Source organism: Tenrec ecaudatus, unplaced genomic scaffold, assembly GCF_050624435.1.
Source record: "Tenrec ecaudatus isolate mTenEca1 unplaced genomic scaffold, mTenEca1.hap1 Scaffold_1153, whole genome shotgun sequence".
Lineage (NCBI taxonomy): Eukaryota > Metazoa > Chordata > Mammalia > Afrosoricida > Tenrecidae > Tenrec > Tenrec ecaudatus.
In genome coordinates this window covers 7197-19493 of record NW_027457709.1, presented here as the reverse complement: position 1 = coordinate 19493, position 12297 = coordinate 7197, and the positions used below count along the sequence as shown (strand labels likewise).

The 12297-nt window shown below is 44.8% G+C and overlaps 1 long non-coding RNA gene across 1 annotated transcript; it reads right to left on the bottom strand.

Annotated features, from left to right (window-relative positions):
* Nucleotides 1–466: 466 nt before the first annotated feature.
* On the bottom strand, nt 467–9158 carry LOC142435979 (uncharacterized). The gene is made up of 3 exons (XR_012781696.1): nt 8985–9158; nt 2110–7823; nt 467–1987 (listed from the first exon to the last, which is right to left on the bottom strand). It is a non-coding gene; the product is annotated as an uncharacterized LOC142435979 (long non-coding RNA).
* Nucleotides 9159–12297: the final 3139 nt, after the last annotated feature.

Here is a 12297-nt window from a genome sequence, read left to right as displayed (position 1 = left end):
AAAATTAAACAGCAATAGCTGCCCAAAGGCCTCTTAGTTTGAGGACCAAGTAAGACAGTAAATGAGAAAGCCCTTTGACAAATGTGGCATGCTGCACAAACATGAGATGTTATTACCCAGGATCTTTTGATATATGTAAATAGATCTTGTACCAGGTCAGTTAATTTTCCAACTGCTCTATCTGAGCTTTCAGATGGCAGCACCTCTGTCCAACCCAGGAAAGGACTCCTGTGCATGCTGAGCAGCCCTGGAAAGCCTCATGCCTGGCTTCTCCCACCCCTCAGCTAATCTCCAAATGATTAATAAGGGCTCTCACTATGTTGTGGCTCCCAGCTGACAGATACTAGGCTATCAATGCATTCGTATCACCTCCTTCATGCCAGAGGGACTCAGTTATTCGAGGGGTTCCAAGGAGGACCCAGCCTGAAAGAGAAACGGGCGAGAGAGAGGAGCGAGACCAAGCAGATTCTTGTCAAGGTCTGAGTTTATTGCTACACAAGCCTCTCTATAAAGGGTGAGGCAAACAAGGGAGTTCAAAGGGGAGATAAAAAAAAGGAAGGGCGGGGGTGTAGAGCACACAGGGCAGGCGGCCGCAAGTCTGCAGTTGGAATGTCCGGTGCTGGAGCAGACAAGGGTGGGCCATCTGGTGTGTGTCAGGGTAGAGATAAGGTTGAGGTGACGTGGCTTTAGCCCTGCTGGGCAGGCAATATGGCCTTGGTTTTGTCAGGCTGATTATGTCCGGTTCCCAACATGAGAGAAGCCAGGAATATCTCCTCTCACAACTGTGCAGCAAACGAGATCAGATCTCCCAATCTGATTTTCAGCCCTCCTGTCTTTCCAAGTGAAGTGGATGGTCCATTTCACGTTGTCTCAAGTCTTTGCACATTGCATGCCAACATTGCGACACAGGGCGCGGCTGTGGGTCTTAGTAGACAAAGCCCCCACCCAGAACCCTGCCCCCAGAGCTCCTTAGTCACCCTTCACAACGCAGGTCCAGGCCGGGCTCCACACTGCAAGGCGATCAACCCTGACCCTCCAGTGTGGCCGTCCTCACACGCTCCCACATCCACCTAGAAGGACTGGAGATGAGAGATTCCGGAAGCTCCCTGCCTCATCTGCCTCCCTCCCCAGAGTGACAGAGCAACTGTAACTGATTAGGCAGGATGCAGCCTCATTCCCAGTCCCCACCCTCTCTGGGAAAGCAGGGCTGTCTGGCACCTCATCCAAGGCCTTTCCCCTGTGATCTCATTACTGAGTAGCTGCTCCTCTACCACCCACCTCCGTCACCTCATCTAAATACAGGGGAGATGAGTATGTCTTCTTTGCTGCTCCTTCCCTGAGTCCACCCCAGGAGCTCCCTGAACAGATCATCAATCACTTCTCATTACACCTGCAGCAGCCGTCAGATACTGCTGAACAGAGACAGGCGCCTCCCCTGCTGCTGCCAGGCTCCAGTGCACATGTGCACACACACGTGCACACACATTGTACAGGCCCACTCACATGGACACACAAGCATGCACACCCATGTGCACAAACTTTGTTCAGAGGTGGGAATTCTGCCCATTTTAGCCTCTAATATTGCAATCAGAGAGTGATAGAACAATGAAAGATGAAGGTGGATGAAGGAAGATCTATTTATTCCCTTACTTGTTACATAACCATTCAGGGCTCTTTTTTTATCCATACAAACACACCACCACCACCATCAACAATCATCAAGTAGCTGTCATGTATGCAGTGCTGCCCTATTCAAGGCGGTGCTGAGTATGTGAGGAGGATTCTCTCTAAAGCACAGCTCTGAGGAAGTCTGTCTCCTTCGCACTTTTACACACGCTGGGAGAGGAGCCTGCAGGAGGCTCCGTGCGTTGGGTGAAGCCACACGATGAGTGAGGAGACCGAGTGTGAAGCCAGGGGAATGAGAGCGCAGAGTTCACCACTTCACCACCATGCTGGTGTGCACAATCGATGAAAGGGTGGCTGCCAGCTGCAGGACAGAAAAAAAGTAAAGCATGTAACTTGTGGTTTTAGCTCTGGCTTACTTCCAAAAGGAATTGTTTTTGTTGTTCTAAAAAGCTTTATACCAAAAAAAAAAAGAAAGCTTTTTACCTCTATAAAAACAAAAGGCTACTGCTGTCAAGCACCTTCAGACTCAAGCCAGAGGAGAGCTCTCCCAGTGGGCTTCCAAGCTGTAAATCTTCACAGAAACACAGTACCTCCTGTGGAGTAGCTGGTTGGTTCAAGCCAGCAACCTGGCAGTTAACAAGTATGTCCCTTGTACCTGTAATACCTGTATAAAGTGTATTAAATATGAACTACTCCTGGTGTGTAATTTTAAATTGAATTATTGTGCCTGGAACTTTTTTTTTAATAGCTAAGAATGGTGAAATCAGACTCCTTTAGATGTTATGAGAAGAATAGACACTACACAGGGCTTGGACCCAACCCAGCTTAATTCAAAGGAAGGCAGATTTATTTTCTTCTGCTTCCCAGAAGGTTCCTCAGCAGAACGTTTAGCTATGGAAATTGTTTAGCTATGGAAAAGAGCAATCTCCTCTTGGGAAGATTCTGGTAGAAAGGGGCTTTGGTTACATATCCAGCTCAACCCAGCCCCAGAGCCCTCGTCATGTTTTATTTTGTTTTGCCCTTGACACTGATTGTCTTGGGAACTGTGGCCCCCGAGCAATGGCCAGGAAGTCAGGTCTTCTTGATGTAAATCCTCTAATATCCCCTACAATGATTTTCAGTGCCAATGGTAAGGCCCGCCTAGTGGCTGCCACATGCCCCTGAGCAGACACGTCAGAGCAGATGAGAGCATGAGACAGCATTTAAGAGAATGGTAGGCTGGCCTTGACTTAGCTGTTTGGCCTCTCCTCAGAAGTCATTTGTGACACTGACTGTCATGGGTTTCATTAAGAACAAGTCTATCTCTACCAAAGAAAACTGCAAGGTAAGAGGACTTTCAGCTCCAGCTACATATGTCTCCAAACTTACTTACATATTGTCCTGTTTTCAGAAGAAAAAAAATTTACTCAGTGCCTCCCGGGCAAATAAAAACTTTGGTACTACAACCTACAATCCCAGATAAAGTGTAGGTATCTGCTTTGGCAGCTCCCCTGGATCGAGCTGCTCCAGTAGCTCTCCACAAAAACCCTGTGAAGAGATGATCAGGCAGGATAGCCTAGTCTGTTCTGCAGAAAGAAGCTACCCCTGGAACCTCAGTGGCTTAAAATCTAGAAGTTTATTCTTGTTCATGCAAATTCTGACACTGGAAGGGCAATTCTACAGGGTGTTTGTCCTGCACACCGTCCGTCAGTGATTCGGGCTGCTTCACAAATATGGTGCCACCAGATCAAAAGGTGGATTCCAGGTCATCACAGAAGAGGAAGAGAGAAGTGGGGGTTGTGGATCAGTCTTTACATGCTTTGACACTTTAGTTGACATAGATCGCTGGATAGGGCTGCTTATATAAAGGTTATCAGTTCAAACCACCTAGCTGTACCACAAAAGGAAGGAGTCATCTGTTTTCATAAAGGGTACAGCCTAGCCAACCTCATGCAACAATTGTACTCTGTACCACAAGGGGTGAGCATGAGTCAGAACTGACTTGAAGGCAACAGGATTTGGGTTTTTTTGTTTGTTTGTTTGTTTGTTTGTTTGTTTGGTTGGTTGATTGGTTTGGTTTGGTGAGTGGGAGGTGGTTCTACCTACAGCATATTAATCTGAAGTAGTCACTTTAGGTTTTTTTGTTTGTTTTTTGAGAGATGTGGAAAAGCTCATTGGCTTTAATGGGGAGTTAACTCTGCCGCAGACGGCCTCCTCAAAATTTCCCTCCCGCTTCAGAAACTAGCAGAGATTTTCAATGAAGGAGCCTGCTGGCACCCGCTGGACATCTCCTTGCAAGGTCAGTCCTTTGGAGCCATTGGGAGGGAGAAAAAAGAGACTTTTATTCCTGTAAAGAATTCCAGCCCCAGAAATCCTGAGGGGGAAATTCTGCCCTGTCCTCTCGGGTCACTATGAGTCCGAATTGAATTTATGGCTATGAGTTGAGTTGTAATTCCATTCACTTACTGCTATTGACAGGTTGCTAGATTAGGGCTTGTCTTCCCAAATGCCAGCACTAAACGAAATTGAGCTGTCCAGGCCACAACAAAGGGGTTGGAAATACATCAGGCACACTCATTAGACACCTATGGCAAAATTCAGAACTGAGCATGCTCTGACCCAAGTCATGTAGACCCAGGTGGAAGGTCCACCTGGTCATACAGAATAGGACTTCACAAAAGTGCACCGAAATCAACCAATACGATCGACCAATGTCCTCCAGTGGTGTTGGGAGGTGATAGAAGTAGGCCTGGGCTCCTTGTCACCCTCCCTTGTTCACGTGCTCTGCAAGTGGAGGGTGAGGCCCTTGGGGGTTCCTGCCGTGGCTCCTCAGCTGGTTCTGCACTCCTGCTCAGGTATTCCTCCCATGAAACCGCCATATTCAGCTGCAAACTTTCCCCACCCCTGCCATGCAGCCCAGCGTGCTTTCCGGAGATACTGGGGACTTTTGGGGACTGCGATACCTGAAACTTTCTTCCATAACATTCACTTGGATTTACAAAACTGCTTCTGCCATATGAATTCTTTCAGCGTTGCTAAGCAAGAACTGAGGTCAACCACCCCAGAAACCTAACACTATCAAGTCAATTCTGACTTATATCAATCTAGGGGGTCCTCAAACTATGGCCTGCGGGCCGCATGGCCCTCAGAGGACATTTATTCAGCACGCCGGGTGTTTTTGCCCCGTTTTTTTTTAACTTCAAATTAGGTATGTGCAGTGCGCATAGGCATTTGTGCATAGTTTTATTTTTAAACTATCATCCGGCCCTCCAGCGGGTTTGAGGGACAATGAACTGGCCTGCTGTTTAAAAAGTTTGAGGACCCCTGAAAGGACAACGTAGAACTATGCCTGTGGGTTCCCGAAGTTCTAAATCTTTACAGGAGCTGAGAACCGCATCTTTCTCTGTGAGCCACTAGCGGATTCCAACTGGCCGGCCTCATGGTCACACACATTCCACCAGGCTCCTTGAGCCTTAACTTGATAATTTAATGAAATGATACTTCTCCAAGTCACACTGTATCATGGTCTATAATCTTGCTATTCTAATATCAAATTTAAAATAAGGAATATAGTTAAGCTCCAAATCCATAAGCAATAAGATCATTGAATCTCTTTGGACACTATTACTTAAAAAAAGAAAAAACTCTGTTCAATTATTTTCAGCACAGAAAAGCTTCCAGCGTTTACAGCTTAGTATTTAATTGCTTTTTCTCTTCTTCTTTTGCATTGGTGAATCATTTTGAGCTTATAATAATGTCAAAATAATAGTTTCCAGAGCCTCCAGGCATTCACTGTGTAATGATCATTTAAAAGATTTCTTGGTTAGAGGGTCCTCAAAAGAATAAAAAGCGTGTCCGCATCCCTGGTCATTTCTATATTCAAAAGAAGAAATTGCTCATCAAATGCTACAAGCCAATTTCTTTCTTCAGCCAAACTGCCCATTTTAGCATCACTGAATTAAGCAAATGGTTCTACATTTCAAAGTCAACAATGATACTCTTTTCCCTTTAACACGAGCATCTTAAACAGCTCAAAAAGTAGTCGAGCTCTTTATTATGGCTTTTCCTGAGAAAGCTGTTTCGTTGTTTATTTTATTTATTCATCTAGACTTTCATGTTAAGATTTGTGTATTTTAAGTTCTGCTAGTCAGGACATTTTAAACGGAGCCAGATTTTTTTTTTTATACTTTGTCTTTTAAAATATAATGAGACTGAGCAGTACATCCCTTAATAAAATATAAAGTCTTCCTATTTCTGTTTGTTTGTAATTTCCCTAAGGATAACTCTTAAAGTAGTAAAACCAAAACCCCCCATAATGAATTACATTTGGTCTACTGGGGGTTGTGGCCAACCTTTAGATAGAAAAATCCAGAGACTCCCTTCTGCATCTCCTTTCCCAACCAAACCCCGGTGGCTGGAGGCCGGAAGGAAGAAAGAGGCTGGGCTGCTGGGGCAGGGTGGGGAAGGGGTAACCTTGCAGATTATTTCAAATTCTACTCTGAAGGCAGAAACTTATCCCAATGAGATAGCTAGAGATTCACTTCCTTAGAAAAAGATTGAAATTAATGTGTCCCTTAGAAAAGCCAAAGGAAAAAAGTCGTTATTAATTTAGGCAATTGAAGAACTTTGAAAGCCATGTCTAGTACATAAAAACACCTGTCCCTAGAGCCCATTGGCCTAGGAAACTGAATTTTTATACCATGTAAAATAAAGGAAGGTCATTTCTTAGACTTGCTCAACAGAAGATTGTCATTTTAAACCGGTTACTGTAATGAGAAGCTGGGTTTTCGTAAAAAGGACTGAATGCTTGAGTCAGTGTGAAATGAAATTAGAGATGCATGTTCTGCGCATGGCAGCATTTCCGGAGGAGTCTGTGTTCCCGTGACTGCTCTCAATCTGTCTCGTGCCTTCTGGGAAACTCACAGCGTGGTGCCCACATCTAGTCTCTCGGACTTTCTTGCCAGCTTTGGAAAGGTGTTGAGTCTGTTGGATCTGCTGCACAGAGACAGCATGCAAGTGGACCCTTCCCACATTCCTCAGAGCAGCCCCCCAGTGTAAAGCTGTGGGTGAGGTTTGATGACCTTTGCCCCTTCATCATCCCGCATTCTTTGACGGACCCAAGCGCTCCCCCGAGGCATTACCGGAGAAGCAGCTACCCCATAGTTTCCAGATGGTGGGTATCAGCCTGTGTGCTCATTGGGATTGCCAGAGAGCTGTCCAAAAGACATCTTTGTCCCATCTCCACTGAGTCCGATTTTATTGGTCTGGAATGCAGCCTAGGTGCTTGGATTTTTTTCTCTCTCATAAGTTTTTATTGTGAATTGGGTGAAGGTTTACCAAGATCATCAGTTTTTTATTCAACAATTCATACACATTGTGTTTTATGCCACTTATTGCAATCTCCACAATATAATATGACTTATTCCACTCCCTACTTATGTCTTCTGTTTCCCTTCCTCCTCTCTTCCTACCCTTCTGAACTTGGGCCTTGGATTAATACTGCCCTTTTGAGATCAAATGGTTTGCTGTTTTCAGGTTTGTGTGCCTCACTTGTGTAATTGCTCCCATTATAGACCAATCTATTATTTGGCTGAATATTGAACCACAGGTAGGAGTTCATTTTCAAACTTAGTGAATAAGGACCATCATTTCAGAGGTTCTGTTAGTCCCTATCCAGCCAATAAGCCTGGTCTCTTTTATGACTGTGAATTTTGCTTCACTATCTAGGACCTTTTGATGTGATCCCTTTCAAAGAAGTTGGAATTGATAGTTGGAGATCATCTAGTTATTCTGTGCTCAGAGTCATGAAGTCTAATGTTCATGTGGTCCACTCACCACTCTTTCCTCCAGAGTGAGGGTGACAATACTTGCCACCTAGATGGCCACTTGTGAGCTTCTGAGATCCAGCTGCTACTCACCAGCGTGGATGTCGACCATAGTCTTTACAGTCTAGGTAATGACAATTGTCCTTGGTGTCCTTCACAACTATAATCCCCAGCCCCCAAGCCCAATAAAGCACTCCCTCCAGTTGTTCGGTTATGCCTAAGGAGTTTTGATAACTTCATCTTCTGTGTGCTCCGGAATATTCAATTCCCTGGATGATCAGAATGGTCAGTCAGGGCTCAGAATCTTGGTGTTAAGGCTCCTGGTGAGATCCTGGCACATCAGACACAGAGGTTGTGAGGCTAGAGGATGGGCAGAAGGGGATCATACTGAGTCTAACAAGGAAAGAAAAGGAAATGAAGGATATAAGCAATTAAAAGCAAGCGCATAAATAGATACAAATACACAGATGGCCCTTGCAACATTATTCCCAATCTCGCAAACGTGTCAACGGTCTAAATACCCATCAATAGGTGAATGGATAAGTCAAACATGTTGCCTATGGTATATACAATGGACTACTACTCAGCCATAAAGAGAAATGAACTCTTGACACAGGCTACAAGAGGAATGAACCTCATAAGCATTATGCTGAGTGAAATAAATCAGCTTCAAAAAGGACACATTTTGCTTAATTCCACTTACAAGAAATATCTAGGCTAGGAAAATGAATAGAGACAAACATATCCCAATTGTTTCCAGGGATAGGTAGGAAGGTAAGTATGGTTGTTACATAATGCCATGTCAATTGGACAAATAAGTGAGGTGGAGTCTTTCTTATACCTATATGAGTGTCCTTGGATTTATTTCTCTAGTCAACCCAGCCTAACCCAGTAGGGCCTGGAGGGGAAGTGCCATCCCTGAGACGATACTGAGCTTCCATAAGGGTGATGACATAATTTTGGAATGGGTAAGGATGATAATATGAACAACATGCAGAATGCCACTTAGTTATAATCTTGTAGAGCGTGGAAGTGACGAATGTTTTGATGCATGTATATTTAGTACGATTTTTAAAGAGTGTACGCAAAAGAGCAATATGGCAAGTCTGTGTTGCCATTTGCTGTTGCTCAGCTAAAAGCGATTCGGGCCTGTGTAGTCCAAAGGGAACCACAGAGGCTCAGGAGGAAAGCTGGTACCATCTCCAACTAAGACTTGTCTGACCAAAATGCAGAGTCTCCCTTCAAGTAACTGACAGGTCAGAGGCAGCTCATCTCTGCTGCAGAAGCAATGATTTGTCTCAATTCCCAGACCACTGTCACAACCATGTCTTGTTGCCCTCGGTGCCCCCCTTCCCCACCACAATAAGTCACTAGAAAGCCATGCTTCATTTAAAAACAAACAAATAAACCCCTTCTGCCTCCATCCTGGCACTGTTTCAGCTTATTTAGCATCATAACATATGTCATCTGTTTCCCTAAACAATCTAACATGGACATGGCACGATGGGACTGATGAGTTAGGCAAATGAGAACCAGCCTGCCCTCTGAACACACACGATGGCATTTGACTTGCTGTCAGTAGATGCTGTCGCGTTTCTTCTCCTCTTTCCTGGAAAATAAATACAGAAAAGAAAGAGGACATGAAAAGGGCTGCAAGATGTTTAGCTCTGGTCTTTCTAGAAAGTGTAGAAAAAAAGTATGTGACCCCTGCCTGCCTTTAGATGCCCCACTCCTCTGGCTAACAAGGATTGCGCACTGACCATGGACAAGACATCTGGATCTGGGGGGAGGATATAACAATTGCCCCCACCAGCAAAGAGTTTCCAGATTTACGGGACTGCACAGGCCAGGGAGCAGCTCATAAAAAGAACAAGAAGAATCGCAAAGGAGGGTGTGCTCCAGCACCACTTCGTCCAGCTGCAGACACATGAAGGCAAAGTTTCCTTTGCTTTCAGTCAAGTTTATGATTTCCGCGGCATCCCTTACCAACACCTTCACAAAGATCTAGGTTCTTGGGTTGTTTCGTTCCAGGGCGGACATCACCTTGGTAAAGCCACACTCTAAGGACAGCTCATGGTCCAAGAATTCCACCTATATGTTTTGAAAGGGGCCATGTTAAAACCCCTGGCTCAGACTTTCAGAACTGGGCACAATACAGCAAACCCACCATGGGGACAGCAGGATTTGGTAACACTCTCATCTCCATCACAACCTGGACCTGGCAAAGCTATTTTCTTCCACTCACCATCTTTCAATCAATATTTACTCAGCTATTAGTTGCTCCCCAGGCTCAGCATCAGAAAAGTGTTCAAACGTTACCTAATTGTCCATCTAATGGTAGAGGTCTGTGCAAGGGATATGAGAGCAAGAGGCTCAGAGATGATCAGTGGGTAACGAGAGAGGGATTCACCTTTATCATTTGTAGAAAGCCCCTGGCAGACTTTCCCTGGAGCAAGCAAATAAAGCTGCTCCCGGCTCAGCTCCATTCCTGATCTGGTCTTGCCATGAGACTATCCAGGCTTTGTCCCAACCCCACGTTCTGGAAACCACGAGTGGAAGGAGGTGGATCTTGGGGATACCATGGAAAAGAATGGGCATTGCACAACACTTCATTGTACTCATATGGAGCTTATACAAAGGCCAAGAGATAGAACCAGGTGAGACTGTGAACAGGACAAGGTGATACTGCATGGTTTAAAATCAGAAAAGGTGTGCATCAGGGTTGTATCCTTTCACTGTTTTTATTCCATCTGTATGCTGAGCAATTTATACAAGAAGCTGGTCTATGTGAAAAAGAACATGGCATCAGGATTAGAGGAAGACCCAAGTAATGTCATTAGGAACATTTTCTCACTAAAAATTTTAGGTCATGGCATCAAAAAAGTGTCATTTTAACCTAAATGGGTTTTTAGACCAGTGAAATAACAGCGAGAGTGAGTCAGCATTGTGCACAGAATTGAGCGATACTGGTTCTTTGGGAAATTCATAATCCAACACTGACACTGCTGAGATAAAGGATGACAGTGAGGAAGATTCTACACCTGAGCTCTGTGATGGGCCAACGTGGTGCTCTACTCTCTTCAGGAATGGATGAGCCAGCTCCACCAAGATTCCCCTTTACTGGAGCACCTGCTATGTATGTAGACGTTGAACACAAGAACGCTTTGGCGTTCCTACAATGATTTCTGACCGATGAGGTCATCGAAAAATTGATTATGATAGCCCGGAGGTTTACTTTCAGGTTTTAACCCCTCTTCAGTTAATTTCTGTGCATGGGGGAAGGTTTGGGGCTTGCTTCATTTTCCTACATACGGTATCTCAGTTTGTCCAACACCATTTGTTGAGCAAGCAGAATTTGTCCCTTTGGATATTTCTGTGTCCTTTTTCGAAGGCTAGTTTCCTGTTGACTGGTGAATATATGTGTAGCTTTTCTGTTCGAATCCATTGATCTATATACCTCTCAGTGTACCAATACACTGCTCTCCCTTAGGGAAAAACAACAACAAAAGTTGTATGAGCCCCTATATAATGATTTTTTTTAATGGACGATGAACTATTTTCCAGGCCAGCACTATCCTATGTTTGAGCACATTGCTGCAGCCACTGTGTCAATCCATCATGCCTTATAGCCTGCGGTACTCATGTTCAGGTATAGTGTTCTGCCATTCACAAGGTTCACACTGGCCAGTTCTTTCAGAAGTGGAAGACCAGGTCCTCCTCCCTCGTCTCTCTGTCTGGAAACTGCTGAAGTCTACCTGCAGTGAGTGACCCAGCAGGCATTTGAACTACTGGCTGCAAAATTTCCACCATTACAGCCAAATGCAGGCCACCACAGTACAACAGACAGTAACAGCATCTTAACACCACACAAAGGCTCCTCCCTGGGGAGACCACGTGTTCAGGCAATTGCTGCTGTTACACATGTAAGTGGGGGCTACATGAAGTCGCACCATCTCCTGTGGCCCTTCCAGGAACAGGCCATTCTGCTGTTGTTTCTACTGGACTTAGGCTCAGCTGCCAACCTGCCCTCTGCACGCATTCTTCTCCTTACCCTTCCATGTCACCTTCTCTTTGCCCAAGTCAATACTGCTGGTCAGTCACCTACTGGTGGATGCTTGCTTCTGAAGTTTCTGAACCACATTTCCCCATGGTTATGAGACATTGCTGCTGCCACTGCGCGCATTTAACAGGTTACTTTACACCTTCAATGAGAAATCTAGGGGAATAGAAAGAAAGCTTCTTCTTTCTCCCAAGGAGTGGGTGGTGGTTTTGAACCGTTTCCCTTGAGGTTAGCAGCCCAATGTGTAACCCACTACACCAGTAGAGCCTTGGTGGCACTGTCCAGCAATTATTAGACTGCTAAATATGAGGTCAGGGTTTCAAACCTACCAACTTCTCCTTGGGAGAACGATAAAGCTGTTCCCATAAAAGACTGACAGCTCCAGAAGCCCTCTATAGGGTGGCTATGAGTTGGAATTTTGCGGTCATTTAGGGCTTTTTGGTGGCATGTGATTTTTTAGGGCTTTTAGGTTGTTTGTGGACGTTCAAGGTGTGTTTGGGGCATTCGGGTGGTTTGGGTTTTTTAGGGTGTTTTATAAGATTTTAGGGAGTGTTTAAGGGATTTAGGGGTGGTTTTTTAGAGTGTATAGGTATTTTTCAGCACAATAGGGTGTTTTTAGTGATGTTGCAGAGTTCCATAGGGATTTTAGGGTATTTTTAATATTATATGTGTTTTTTTCCCCCAGCATTTTAGGTTTTCTTAGGGCTTTCATGGTGTTTTCAGGGCATATATGGGGTTTAGGAATGTTTAGGGTTTGGGAATCTTCTAAGGATGATTTTTGGAAGTTTCACATGTTTGGGTGGGCAT